Raw genomic sequence first — 12943 nt, forward strand, 5'->3', positions numbered from 1 at the left:
CATCAAAGAATGGTGGTATTTCTCAGTTACATTCTTACAGAATAAAAATAAATACACAGAGAATTCTAAGACTTAGAAAGGAGTATGGATTTTATGCATTAATGTCTCAAGTAACCGTATCAATGTATATAATTAAATATTTAAAATATGATAGCTCACACTAGCTTCATTAACTGTTAAAGTCTTGTTGAGGAGAACATAAACAGCAAGCATGAAAGCAACCTTCAGCTTGTACTATAATTCTGCTTCACTAAGTATGCACATCCATTTCAGATGCAGCTGAAGTAAAGCACACAGCCATATAGCACACAAATATGTTAAAATAAACACATTCAAATGAGAGAAATCAGTTTCACTCTTTGGTGAGTTCAATGCCCTATGAAATGAACAAATATTCCTTACGATCCACTTGAACCTGCTTCTGTCTCCAAAATGTGAGACTGGTTTGAGTTGGTATGTACAAACTAAAGAAGGTCATAGCTTCCCATGCATTTTAAGCTGACTGACTGGCACTGCTGTACAATTGGCAGGGCAGCACTCAGCCCACCCATCTGTCTGTCCCTGCACCAGCCCTGCGCGAGCAGTGAGCCCAACTGAGGACACCCAGCCAGCACCAGGGCAGAGCCTCCCCTTCTGATTCGCCTCAAAGCTGCACTAATGGTTGCGCCAGGACAGGGCAGGGGGCAGAACTGGCAAGTGAAGGCACAGAGAAGAGAGGAGAGCTTCATTGGTAACATTGCCAGGTAAGTTAAAAATACGGGGGAAAGTGGGCATCTTAGATCCAGAACCTGCTGTGTCCCTCCTCTGCAGTCACAACAGCAAGGCTTTTCCTTTTTCTGGTTTCAAAGTACATCTGAAGCACTCGGCATTACAACAAAAGGCTTGTAGGCCAGCTAAAAGGACAAGGAGGAAGTATGGGTAGGGGAGGGAAAGCTCAACGACCTTTCTGATAACTTGTATGGCAAGAGTCAGATCAGACTTACCACGTCAGTGTTTCAGTGTATTGGTACTGAGATTAGCATTTACCTGACAAGTCCTTCTATAAGTACAGAAGTGGCTTCCAAGTCAGCTTTGCTTGGGTTTTGCACACCTGAATCAAGTGTGAGACCTGATCCTGAAGCCACATCTTTGTCACGGTACATGTTCAGGAACAGCACCAGGCTGCAATGTAGTCCTTGGGAGCACTGCTTTTAATACATGACTCCACAAACTCTGAAAGAGTTTCTATCAGAAGCACATAATAGAACTCTTCCTCTTAGATCCAAGTACTGTGTATGGTCCAAGTAAGTATGCTCCACGTACTAAACCCAATGTAATAAGGCTTATGTAGTAGAGAAAGAATTCAGTTCTGTCAGCAAAGTTGCTTGTCTTCTTGCAGTTCAGTATGTAGCTTTTGAACTTTCAATTTGATTTCTCATATATACTCAAAATTTATGAACAAAAAATCCAATTTTTTAATACGCAAGTTTCCCCTGGATTCTGCCATGTCTACAGGGAAATTTCCTCAAGTCTTTTCTGCAAATTTAAAAGCCGTGTACCTTTCAAGCTGGAAAATTTGCTATAAATGAAACAAGTAATTCCTGCACCTTCTCATGTAGAATGAATTAAGCTGAGGTAGCGTATGAACCAATATTAATTTTTTAGTGCACAATACACATTGCTGCAATGCCTTCTAGCTTCTTAAGTTTCTCTTTTTTCTTCCCTTACTAATTTTGGAATATTTGTTCCACACACCCAGAATGACAAGTGGGCTATTTTAGCGAGGTGCAAGTTGGTGAAATCAAATCAGTTTTCACTAAAACACTCCAAAGACATAACATTTTTTAAGGGTGATTTTTATTCCAAAACTAAACTTGTTGCTTTTGTGGCTATGGGAAGAAAAGCTACTGCAAGTAGAATTACAATGGAAAAAGAAATATTGTAACATTTTTAAAGACTGTAAGATACCTTTGTGTATAGCAGTATAACTAATTGATATTCTGTGTGTACGTCGAATTGCACTGATGCCAGTGATTTCTTTGAAGTATATTACTCTACCATGAAAAAAACTGGATTAAATACAACTGAAAGCTCAAGAACAGTACAGGTATCTGAAAATGTATATGCAATGTTCATTTCAGAAAGTGTGAGACAGCCTCAATGTAGATTAAACAATTGATAGTGTTGCTCTACAATCACTTGCTTATTTTACACAAAACCTTTATTTGAACAAAGATACAGTAGGTGATTGTGGTTCTGCCCAAATTATGTTGAGAATACACCTGTTCGTGATTGTAGAAATATATTTAAAACATATAATGCAAGCTGTTTCTTTTCATGACGCGATAGTCTCTTTAGATTATGCAGAGAGTCTTTGCAAGATGAAGATAAATATGTGCAAATAGGTATGTACGTTTGTCTATACATAAGTTCATATTGCCCAGACAAATCTTCTTCTTGCTTCTAATGAGGAAGTATGGCTTAGGGATGTGAAGAAAAATTAGAGACAAATCCAAAGTATTTACTGATGCCAATGGATATTCCTTACCAGCTTCTCCTCTGTAAGAATTTCTCTTTCCCCTTGAATCATCAAAGGCACGTGATAACCACCAAATACCGCTTACTGGTCAGACAAGCCAAAATAGCTCATTCATGTTTTCGCAGCCATACACAGCAGATCAAAAAAGCAAGAATGTATCTTTCAACTAATCTGATCAAATGGCCTATGAATGCAGAGCATGTGTGAGGAGGAAAGATCACAGAAACTCTTCTGCCCTTGCTCTTTCTATATTGGGTTAAATGGCTGTCATGGTTTTAGCTATGAAAGCGTTAATTTTCTTTTTAGAGGCTCAAACGAGTAACTGGGGGATGTTTGGACTGACAGCATTTGTCTTTCCAAGAAACCGTTACATGTGAGGAGCCCTGCTTTTCTGGAAGGGGCTGAATAGCTGCCTGCTGATGGGAAGTGATCTTTCCCACCTATTCTGACTGGAGCTGAAAGGAGGGTGCACATAGGACAGAGCCGGGCTTTTGTCACTGCTGCTCAGTGCCAGGACCAGAGGCAACAGGCACAACTGGAGCACAGGTGGTTCCCTCTGACCATCAGGCAGCAATTCTGTGCTGTGCAGGTGATGGAGCGATGGCACAAGGACCCAGAGTCTGCGGGGTCTCTCCTTGGAGATATCCAAAAGCTGCCTGGATGTAGTTCTGTCACCCTGCTCTGCGTGTCCCTGCTGGAGCAGGGGATGGGACAAATGGACCCAGAGATCCTGGCAACCACAACCATCTTGTGATTATCTTCCTGCTGCAGTGAAAGGGAATGCAGGGACAAACATTCAGCTAAATGTGGAGGCTAGTTTCATTTCTTTCAACTAGCAAAATTTCAGATGAGTATACTAAAATTCATGATGGTTACTGATCTCTGAGCTTCTTTTTAATCATGTATGTCTTACTAGCTGTTGCCTATAAAAATATCACATCCTGGGCTAATAAAAATTCATGGGCTTCTTAGTTGAATTTCTGTCTATTAAAAAGGTGGAAGAGAAGGAACAGCACAGAGTGCTAGAAATAAAACGTGCCAGGGGAAATGACCAGAGAACAGACCTGCTCATTTCTATATTAAATGCTTTATATGCATTATACAATTTAACAAGATGCTTCAGCTCCCTATTTGCCTTTTTAAGCAAAGCCCATTAACCTTAAGTTTTCAGCAGGTTATTCATCGTTTTAATACAAGCTAACGTATTTGTGGAAAAAAAAAAAACAAGACCACTATAAACTGAAAAAACATTAAGTGAACAATGAACAATTCTTTTACTTGGTAAAATAAACGTAGTAATCTGCACTGTATGTACAAAGCTTCTGTATGTAAAGACTATCCTCTCAAGATACTTAATCTCTTTATGGTTTGCCATTTGTTTTGAAATATATTGAGAAAAATACACAACTTTTTATCGTATTTCATATTGTCTGTCAGAAAACAGGCTGAACATTAAATAGCAGATATTTTTAAAGTAATTTTCATATGCTATCCCTACTGTACAATTAGCTATGATCAGTGAGAAAAGATGAATTCTTTCATTATTATATTTGTTACTTTGATCCCGCTGTGATTTTTTTTTTCCCCAGTAATTTGAATACCTGTAATCCCAACAGCTCAAACAAATTTGTCATAACTGAGAAATGGGGAAAGACAAGCTCACTCTACCACCACGTCTGATACAAGAACAAATCCTTAGTGGGAAAGATAATGAACTGGACGGTATTAAAGAATACTGGTATTAAAGAAGCACAAGTCCTACAGAATTATTTAATTTGCAATTATTTATTTAATTTGATTGCATAGGTCAGTGGTCATGGGTCAAATATGAAAGCATATAGGTAGCATATTTAATTAAAAGTGGTTTTTGCAAATTGCAGCCAGGTTTTGTTCAAAGTGTTAGATGTGACAATTATGGTACTAAACTTTACATTGGCTGAAGCGCTTTTTCCCCCACCCCCTGAAATACATCATTTCTTCTTGTCATACTGTCACATGTAGATCTGTGCAGAACAGACATGTTAAAATGCCAGAGTTTCTGAAGTAGTTGCTCGTAAAGACTTTTACAGAACGACAGTGTGTTGCCAGATAAAAATTCTTCTCTGAAAATGCAACTGATTTATGTTCTGCAGAAGAGGTCTGCTTTTAGTGTAAGCTATGTACATTAAAAAAAAAAAAAATCACTGTAATTTACTTATCAAGTAAGTCTAGGTGTCATGCTAGACCAGACTTGGACATTCAGTTCACATAATCTCATGCACTGCAGCAACTTACACAGAGATATCTGGCTGCTACCAGCCAGAAGAATTCTGTTTCTTGTGGAGGGACTTTCTAAGTCTGCTAAGTACTGAGAAAAATGAGTTCCCAGACAGGCTTAAGTGCCAGCATTCCTAAATCTAGGTTAGTTTAAAAACCAAAACAAACAGAAAACAAACCAAAACAAAAAAAAACTCTGTCCAGAGATTTCTTTTCTGATAATAGATTCTGAAATTGACTGTGATACAGGAACAAGGAAACACTGACCTTTTTCTGAAAATAGATTGTTGCTTGAATAATTGCTTGAAGAGAGTTGATTAGGAAGCAAAGGCTGCATTCAGGATCCTCAGTATCCTGAAGATGATTAAATTTACATTTCCTACCTTACACTTCCTGTGATCAAACCACAACTACAAAGATAATAAGCATGCTTCTGTTTGAAGCACAGTCATCATGCATCCTGAAATAGAACTGCTGTTTGAAATTAACAAGTAAGAGACAAGTAAGAGACAGTCTGACTATGCTGCATACTGATTTGAAGAATCACCATGGGGCAGAGTTCTGAGTTTTCACCCTCCTTTGCTGAATAGCGCTTTTGTTTTTGTTTTTGTTTTTTTTGCTTGTTTGTTTTTTCCCCAAGTCTCTAATTATTTAATAAAACATGAATAAAATCAGATACTGCATCACAAAAGATACTTTTAACTAAGAATATACACTCACAGAATCACAGAATCACAGAATCACCCAGGTTGGAAGGGACCCCAAGGATCATGTAGTTCCAACCCCCCTGCCTAGCAGGGCCACCAAACATACACATTCAGATCAGGTTGCCCAGGACCCCATCCAACCTGGCCTTAAACACGTCCAAGGATGGGGCATCCACAACCTCCCTGGGCAGCCCGTTCCAGGGCCTAACTACTCTCCTAGTAAAGAACTTCCCCCTAACATCCAACCTAAATCTTCCCTCCTTCAACTTAAAACCATTTCCCCTAGTCCTGCTGTTATCAGCCCTTTTGAAGAGTTTACTCCCCTCCTGGGTGTAGGTTCCCTTCAGGTATTGATAGGCTGCAATGAGGTCACCCCGCAGCCTTCTCTTCTCCAGGCTGAACAAGCCCAACTCCCTCAGCCTGTCCTCATAGGGGAGCTGCTCCAGCCCCCTGATCATCTTAGTTGCCCTCCTCTGGACCCTTTCCAAAATCTCAATGTCTTTCTTGTACTGAGGGCTCCACACCTGGACACAGTATTCCAGATGGGGCCTCACAAGAGCCGAGTAGAGAGGGACAATCACCTCCCTGTCCCTGCTGGCCACCCCTCTCCTGATGGAGCCCAGGATCCCATTTGCCTTTTGAGCTGCCAGAGCGCACTGCTGGCTCATATTCAGTCTCTCGTCCATCAGGACCCCCAGGTCCTTCTCTGCCGAGCTGCTCTCAAGGACCGCTCCTCCCAGCCTGTACAGGTGCCTGGGGTTCTTCCGGCCCAAATGCAAAACCTTGCACTTTGCCGTGTTGAACCTCATCAGGTTCACCCGAGCCCAGCCCTCCAGCCTGTCGAGGTCCCTCTGAATGGCATCCCTTCCTTCCACCGTATCAACCGCACCACTCAGCTTGGTGTCGTCAGCAAACTTGCTGAGGGTGCACTCAATTCCCTCATCGATGTCATTAATAAAGATGTTAAAGAGCACCGGTCCCAAGACAGACCCTTGGGGGACACCACTTGTTACCGGCCTCCACCTGGACATAGAGCCATTGACCACCACCCTCTGTCTGCGGCCTTTCAACCAATTGCTTATCCATCGGGTCGTCCACCCATCAAATCCACTTCCCTCCAATTTGGAGATGAGGATGTGGTGGGGGACCATGTCAAAGGCCTTGCTCAGGTCCAGGTAAATGACATCGGTCGCCTTCCCTTCGTCCACCAATGCCGTCCCTCCATCATAGAAGGCCACAAGATTAGTTAGGCATGACCTTCCTTTGGTGAAGCCGTGCTGGCTGTCTCGGATCACATGCTCATTCTTTATGTGACCGAGCATGTTGTCCATTTTTACTTTTCACTTACTAACTACAGCCACATGTGCATTCCAGAAAAATTTCCTGAATAAAACGTGCATTTAAATCATGCAACTGACATAATCAAGTATTTAACTGTTACTTCTAGCAATCTGAGTTCTTTAGTGTGCTATTTGGAAATAACCCGACTTTTTATGATAAAGCGACAAATAAGCCTGAATAGTTGTTTTTGCCAACACAGCTTGTTTCTTGGCTACAAAAACACCAGTACACCTTGTTCCTGTCTCCTGCCTACTTCTTCTTCTTCACTGAGCCCAAATTCCAAGCTCCTGGCACCTGAACCTTTATTTTTGATCCAAGACTACATCTTCCAATGCAGACTTCCTGAACTTCCCTTCTGCAAAAACACACATCCTTTCTTTATTCTCTTATTTTAAATTTGCTTCCCCATCATATGTTGTCAATTCAACTTGGCTGTAACTCCTGTCATCTGTCTTCTAGTTTGATAAAATGGTTGGCACATCTCAGCCACAGCCTCATGATTCAAGCATCCATACTGGAAGCAAACTTGGCCCTTGACAGGAGACATTCATTAGACATACTCCAGTTGTACCTCAGTAATATTGCAAAGATTTTTCCAAGAAAAGTCAGGTTAATATACAGAAAACAGAAGTTCAACAGGATTTAATCTCTATATTTTAATTGGCTTTTATGAAGAATCACAACTGAAAAATGGAAAAAGAACAAGCTGGGCAAGAATGAGAATGAGAAAAAAAGTAAAGTTCTGTATAAAAAACAGAAATCGTAGGAACTTCCCTGTCTGAGTTCTACTTAAAAATAAGAATTTATGCTAGTTAATACTGTGATTAATCATAGAATCACAGAATGGCTTGGGTTGGAAGGGACCTCAAAGATCATCATTTCCAACCCCCCTTCCATGGACAGGGTTGTCAGCTGCTAGATAAAGAACTACATCAGATTATCCAGGGTCCCATCCAACTTGGCCTTCAACACCAACAGGGATGGGGCATCCACAACCTCTCTGGGTAACCTGTTCCAGCATCTCATTCCAGCATCTCACCATTCTCTCCATAAAAAAAGTTCTCTTGATATCTAATCTAAATCTCCCGTTAGTTTAAAACCATTCCCACTTGTCCTATCACTATCTACCCACATAAAAAGTTGATTTCCTCATTTTTATAAACTCCCTTTGAATATTGGAAGGTTGCAGTGAGGTTTCCCCAGAGCCTTCTTTTCTCCAGTCTGAACAATCCCAGTTCCTTCAGCCTTCATAGAGAGGTGCTTCAACCTTTGGATTTTCTTCATGGTCTTCCTCTGAACCCTCTCCAAAAACTCCACAACTTTCCTGTGGTGGGAGCCCCAGAACTGGACACAGTACTGCAAATGGGGCTTCACAAGGGCAGAACAAAGAGGGACAATCACTTCCTTTGCCCTGCTTGCCATCCTTCTGATGGAACCCAGGATATCATTGGCCTTGTGGCTTGCAATTGCTCACTGCTGGCTCATATTTCGTCAACCAGAATCCTTAAGTACTTCTCAGCATGGTTACTCTTAAGGAGCTCTTCTCCCATTTCATATATATATTTGGGGTTACTTTGATCCAACAGCAAAACCTTGCATTTGCCTTGTTGAACCACAAGGGTCACCTTTTGAGTTTATCACGGCCCCTTGGAATGGAATCCCTTCCTTCAGTTGTATCAACCGCACTGCTCAGATTGGTGTCATCAGTTAACTTGTTTAGTGTGCACGCAATCCCATCGTCTATGTCACTATGATAAGGATGTTAAAGAGTATTAGACCTAATAATGACCCCTGGGGAACACCAATTGTTATCAGCCTCCAGTTGGTTACAGAGCCATTGATCACCTCTTCTCGCTGTGATCTTCCAACCAATTCCTTTTCCACCCAATAGTCCATCCTCTCCAATTTAGAGATAAGGATGTAATAGGAGTCAAAAGCCCTGCAAAAATCCAGAAAAATGACATCAGTCGCTTTCCCTTTGTTCACTGGTATTGTCACTTCATACAGAAGGCCACCAGATTGGTCAGGCATGACTTTCCCTTTCTGAAATCTTGCTGGCTGTCTTGGGTCACTCACTCATTCTTCATGAGCCTTAACATGCCTCCCAGGAGGACCTGTTCCATGGTCTTCTCAGGTACAGAGGTGAGGCTCACCAGCTTGTTCTCTGGGTCCTCCTTCCTCCCCTTCTTGTGAATGGAAGTAATGCATCCCTTTTTTCAGTCACTGGGGACTTTTGCTGGAAACTTGTAGAGAAATACAATATGGAATAATTATCTTCTAGCTGGACCTTAGTCAGGGCTTTTCTTGTAGTTACTTGATGGTTCTTAATAGGCTTTTTCAAAACACTCTTCATGTTTATTTATGCCATACTGGTTCTGGCATACTTTGATGCATAAGTGCTGTAAGACCACACAAAGCATTTGACCTTGGTTGCAGAACTTTTTAGTAATTTGTTGTTTAAGCACGAACTTACTCAGATTTATAATTACTACCTCCCTAACAAATAAAATGAAAGCAGTACTATGTACCCCTTTGTTATTACCAATTTGTAACAATTTGTACAAGTACCAACTTTTCTGAGCTATTACATACTGATGGTGCATTGAAATGCATACAATTCTATCAGTTTTATTAGGCAAATAATCTGATTTAAAAGATGATTTATTAAGACCACCTTAACAGAGGTCTACTCAGTTAAAGTATACAGTTTAAAAGATTACAGTGATTCACATATAGAATAACACATCTAGTCCTTTTAAACATATAACATCTAGTTTATATTTACCAAGAGAAATTGTCTCTTAAATGTTCAAATATTCTTTGTCATGATCCTGTATTTTACTAATTGAATCTTAAATTGCAGAGGTAATTTATTTTTTCTAAATGAGGCAGAAAGTTAAAAAAATAAATAAATAAATAAATAGTTAAACAGAACCAGTAAGCATCATCAAAAAGTCTGCAGGAATAGGTTTATCACCCTTATCTCTTTGTTGGAAGATACAGAAGAGATAAGTTAGTATAGAGGAAACAGTTCTATTGACAACTATAGCTCTAAGATTTCTAATTTGTTTCTTAGGAACTGCTTGACTGCACTGAAAAGAAAAAAAAAGTTATAATGTTAGCTATAACCATCCCTTGATTTAATGAGAATAATACAAAAACAAGTATTAGTAAATTAGTGGCACAACTGAGTTAAATGTTCAAAAAGAAATAGAGTTCATTCCCATGAAATCTGTGAGCTTAACACACACATTAAATCTGAACTAGATGTATTCAGTACATACTCAAAACAGAACAGACATCTGTTAAAATTTAATGGTTTGATTGCTTTTTGAAAGCTAGCTTCCTGACCACATAGGGCTTTAAAAAATCTGTGCCAAAGAACCTGTAGGATACTTAACTCTAATGTCATACTGAAGTGATTCACAGTTCAGATATTGTTGTTACCTGATTTTCCAAAAGAGAAGAAAACAGCCTTATGCTCAAGAACAAAAAAAAATACAAGCCTCTCGCTTCCCATCCTTAAAGGGAAAACATTACACTATTGTCATGATTCTATATAAAGTCTTCTTTCTCCTGTAAGTATTTGATATGACACATTATGGTAAATGTCTTCCAGAACAATCCTTTTTATTAGAATTCTTTTCTGAGCCACTCAGTAGAATACATTTTACAGAATTACACAATCACAGAATTGTATGGGTTGGAAGGGACCTCTGGAGATCACTGAATCCAGCCTCCTGTTTAAGCAGACTCCCTACAGCAGGTCATACAGACAGGTGTCCAGGCAGGTTTTGACTATCTTCACAACCTCTCTGGGCAGAATTATCCACAGCTCTGTCACCCAACACTGACACTGCTTCCTATAGTGCCAGCAACAGCTGATAAAAGAGAGAGATATAGACTGACCCTGAAAGATGCACTGGGTGCAGAATAAACTACAGTTTTATTGTAGTCTAGATTTAGTCCTACTGGCTGCAGGATACTGAGATGTATTTTGGGCTACTTTGTCACGTTGGCAGTTATCATATGATTGAAATGCAATGCTGTACTTTTCAAAGTTGTGTGAAACAAATTTTATTTGCTATTTTAAAGACTTGGATGATGTGAGCTAAGGTGTTTGTTAGATTATTTTCACAAGTCAGAAATGAGTTATGGACTTGACTGTTTTTGCTAGACTTTCAGTGATTTGCAATTCCTGTCATATAACTGGTTGCAAGGTATGGAAAACTACTGCACTGTAAAACCTTTAAATGCCTTTAGAGGACTTTCAGTGGATTTTTCTGTTTTTAATGGGGGTAGAATGGAAGTAAGGATGAGAAATAATACGGATAAGATTAAGAATCAAAACAAATATTACATTTTGATTTAATATTATATCTTTGCTGCAGATTTCAGTGTAAAAATCTGGACGTGACTCAACCTACCTGAGCCTGTTTCTCCACCTCAGTTTTTTTCATCTGGTAAAAGTACTCCCACTTTTATGCATTTCTGAAACCAAATACAACGGTGGGAAGGAAATGTCACCAATATAATTACATATATGCAATTCTGTACCAAGTGTTATTAATTGTAAAGGGAATCTGTGAGAATTAGAAGAAAAAATACAGTCAGACATGGTGGAGCTTTTCAGGGAGGGATGTTTTGAACAGAGTAGAAGTAAAATGATACCCGTAATAATAGGGATCGTGACATTGTCATAGAATCATAGAATGCCTTGGATTGGAAGAGGCTTTAAAGCCTATCCAGTTCCAACCCCAAAGCCACATGTAGGGCTGCCACCCATCGGATCACATAGTCCAGGGTCCCATTCAATCTGGCCTTGAACATCTCCAGGGATGCCCAGCTTTCCCGGGCAGCCCATGCCACTGTCTTACCACCTAATGAAACTTCCTCCCAATATCTAAAATCTCTCTTTTTTCGAGTCACTTTCTTTCTCCTGTCACTATCAGCCCATACAGAAAGTCAGTCTTTTTCCTGCTTCTGACCTCTCTTTAAACACTGGAAGGCCACAATGAGGTCTCCCTGCATCCTCCTTCAGGCTGAACTATCCAGCTCCCTCAACCTTTCCTCCTCAGAGAGGTGCTCCAGTCCTCTGATCACCTTAGTTGCCTCCTCTGGATCTGCTCCAAAAACTCCGTGTCTTCCCTGTGCAGTACTTAGGTGAGGACTTACAAGGTCAGATCAGGGGGTAAAATCACATCCCTCACCCTGCTGGCCACCTCTCTTCTGATGCAGTCCCCTTCTGATGTATGATAGTGTTGGCTTTCTGGGTTGCAAGTGCACACTGCTTACTCATACCCAGCTTTTTGTCTATCAGGATCCCCAAGTTCCTCTCTGCAGGTCTGCCTTCAATGAGTTCTTCTCCTAGTCTGCACATGTATCTTTCTGGGATTGCAACACCTTGCACTTGCTCTTGATAAATCTCATTAGATTCACATAGGCCTACTTCTCAAGCCTGTTCAGTCTCTTTAGATGGCATCCCTTCTTTCTTTTGTATCAACTGCACAACTGCACTTAGCATCATCAGCAAACTTGCTGAGGGTGCACTCAATCCTACTATTCAGGTAATTGACAAAGATGATGAAGATGACCACTCCTAAGATAGACTCGAGGGGACACCACTCAATCACTTACCTCCACCTGGACACAGCCATTGACCACAACACTCAAGCAGTGACTATACAGTCCATTTTCTTTTGCATCAGCACAGGTTAAGGGATGACCTGCTGGAGAGCAGCTCTACAGAGAAGGACCTGGGGGTCCTGGTGGAAAACAGGTTGAACATGAGCTAGCAGTGTGCCCCTGTGGCCAAGAAGGTGAATGGTATCCCGGGATGCAATTAAAAAGAGTATGGACAGCAAATTGAGAGTGATGATCCTCCCTCTTTACTCTGTCCTGGCAAGGCCACAATTAGAATTCTATATCCAGTTCTAGGCTCCCAAGATCAAAAAAGACAAGGATCTCTGCCTGAACCCTTCTTTGTTTTTGGCTCAAAGCTTGCTTTCCAAGGCACTTCTTGTGATAAGACTTTGACTTTTCCAGGAGATGAGAGCTGGGTATTGCTGCGTGGCAGTTGGCATCACTGTGTGGACAATTTTACATTTGAAGGCATTTCTTT

At 40.6% G+C, this 12943-nt stretch overlaps 1 protein-coding gene across 1 annotated transcript in view; it reads right to left on the bottom strand.

Moving 5' to 3' along the window:
• EDIL3 (EGF like repeats and discoidin domains 3) overlaps nt 1–12943 on the bottom strand; it is a 274624-nt gene that overhangs the window by 104340 nt on the left and 157341 nt on the right. The gene's annotated exons all lie outside the window — the stretch shown is intronic.

The sequence above is a fragment of the Lagopus leucura genome, unplaced genomic scaffold (genome assembly GCF_019238085.1).
Source record: "Lagopus leucura isolate 7727_CA_CO unplaced genomic scaffold, USGS_WTPT01 Super-Scaffold_810, whole genome shotgun sequence".
Classification (NCBI taxonomy): Eukaryota; Metazoa; Chordata; class Aves; order Galliformes; family Phasianidae; genus Lagopus; species Lagopus leucura.